We start from the raw sequence: 2,553 nt of genomic DNA, 5'->3' as shown, positions 1-2,553 counted from the left end.
GAAAAGATTGTACCTAAAATTGCACTTTGTATCAGAAATACCGATTGACAATACAGCTTGATTAAAGAGTAACTAAACCCCCAAACCACTTTTTGGTGTATCAGTGCCATTGGGTTCAGGTCCAAACGTAGACAGTTTAGTGCAAAGTCTTAGGATTCTACATATTGTGTCAAGCCCAGCAGTTCATGTGCAGTTTTTTATGTTCTGTAACTGTAGCATGAAACATGGTGGGATTAGCTAGCTAGCTAATCAGCCAACCGCAAAATACACAAGTCCTCATCTTTCACCTACTAGAGGGATTTATTTGTGTATTATTTCCTGGGTGGAGGCACAACGCTCTGGGCTTTAGTTGCCCCCTAAGTAGTTGTTGATCACTAGAAGTGGAAGGAACCCATCGGACAATGTCGAAGGTAAAGGGCAAGAGATCGCCAGGCTAAAAGACAAAATAATCAGCATGGATGAAATTTGTAATCAGTTTTTCATTACATTGAATGATGGATTTTTACATCTGCTGAAGTGTCCCATCAGCGGCGAGCCTACAAAACAAAGCAACAAAAACATTTGGTTCTACATGACAAATATTATAGCTTTAAGGAAACTCTATACACTGAATGAAGATGTAAATATTTTGCATTCCTGTGTGTGTGTGTGTGTGTGTGTGTGTGTGTGTGTGTGTGTGTGTGTGTGTGTGTGTGTGTGTGTGTGTGTGATCTCTAAAGGCTGAAAGCCTCATCTTAACTGTCCTGATTTATTTGAATGTCAATCAAAGTGCTCTTATTACCTTGTACACTTCTTAGGAAATAAAGAATCAAGCTTATTATTTTCCAACTCATGATGCAGAATGACTCCAAAACCTTATTAACCTTGTTTATGCTGACTCTGAAGTCTATAATAGTTTGACATAATGAGCTCAGTTTGCCTCTGTAAATGTATTTTATACAATATGGCCGGGTAATAAAGGTGTACATACACTTCTTTGTCCAGTTTATTCAGTTCATATACAAAACACATTTCACAGCAGAGTTTCAAATCATCAGCATGTTAGAAGGAAAGAGGAAGTACCTCAATATAGATCACAGCAAATTATTGAGAAAATCTGAGGGATCGCTCAAACAATCTGGAAACAGACGCAGTGTGTTAATGTCGTGGTGTCAGGACTTGGGACGCTCACCTGTGGAGAACCACAGGGATCAGTGATGGTCCAATGCCTTTACACTTTATATGAACCATATTTGGAATGGGACTGAAAGGAACGTTTGCTTTTGAAAGGAGCTAGAAATGATCAAATATTGGTTTGATGTTAATACTTTATCTCTTAATACAAAGAAAACAAAATGTGTTTATTGGAAATCAAAAATAATTAGAGGGATTTTTAATAAAAAATCAGTGAAATTGAAAAGGTTTTTGAGGGTTGTGATTGATCATCGAGTAACATGGAGACAACATATTAATATATTAATGGTTATATATATATATATATAATATATATATCAATGGTTAACAGCGATAGCAATACTGTACAAATATGGAGATGTCATAACTTCTAAGGCCTTGCATATCACGCAATGCTCACTGATACTTCCTTATATATCTTATAGGGAGGAGGTCAACATATAAAACATGTATAAATACAACTGCCTGTATGAAGCATGGATATGGCTGGTTACTGTGAGTATATTATACATTTATATATATTTTTATTGTTTTATATATATATATATATATTTCGGGTAGCTTAATTGCTAATAATGTTGGATAGGCCTATATAAGCATTATGCTTCTGCCTATGCCCTTTCAGTCATATTGTATACAGGCTTTATACTTTGTGTTGTGTGTGATGAAGCAGAAGAAGAAGAAGAAGAAGAAGAAGAAGAAGAAGAAGAAGAAGAAGAAGAAGAAACTTTATTTGTTAGCACCGGTTGCTGCCAACGTTACTTACAATGTAACACTATCAGAGATCAGCGACTAAAAAATAATAGTACTGACGTTCTGATCACATATTTCTACTGAATATTACTTACTTACACTGTATGCAGCTGGTGCTTCACAGTATGCAGCTGGTGCTTCACAGTATGCAGCTGGTGCTTCACAGTATGCAGCTGGTGCTTCACAGTATGCAGCTGGTGCTTTACAGTATGCAGCTGGTGCTTCACAGTATGCAGCTGGTGCTTCACAGTATGCAGCTGGTGCTTCACAGTATGCAGCTGGTGCTTCACTGTATGCAGCTGGTGCTTCACTGTATGCAGCTGGTGCTTCACAGTATGCAGCTGGTGCTTCACAGTATGCAGCTGGTGCTTCACAGTATGCAGCTGGTGCTTCACAGTATGCAGCTGGTGCTTCACAGTATGCAGCTGGTGCTTCACTGTATGCAGCTGGTGCTTCACAGTATGCAGCTGGTGCTTCACAGTATGCAGCTGGTGCTTCACAGTATGCAGCTGGTGCTTTACAGTATGCAGCTGGTGCTTCACTGTATGCAGCTGGTGCTTTACAGTATGCAGCTGGTGCTTCACAGTATGCAGCTGGTGCTTCACAGTATATGTGGGGCCCCTGCCC

General features: G+C 39.1%; 1 protein-coding gene across 1 annotated transcript in view; it reads left to right on the top strand.

The window, feature by feature from the left end:
• The window catches only part of LOC306752149 (beta-2-microglobulin-like), a 3,788-nt gene extending 2,817 nt beyond the window's left edge, over positions 1–971 (top strand). The window contains exon 3 of the mRNA XM_079235859.1: positions 1–971. This exon is cut by the window's left edge and continues 167 nt beyond it. The gene's annotated coding sequence lies outside the window, so the exon portion shown is untranslated.
• The last annotated feature ends 1,582 nt before the right edge of the window (positions 972–2,553 follow it).

The sequence above is a fragment of the Taurulus bubalis genome (assembly GCF_910589615.1).
Source record: "Taurulus bubalis genome assembly, chromosome: 20".
Classification (NCBI taxonomy): domain Eukaryota; kingdom Metazoa; phylum Chordata; class Actinopteri; order Perciformes; family Cottidae; genus Taurulus; species Taurulus bubalis.
This window is presented reverse-complemented; position numbering and strand designations above follow the sequence as displayed.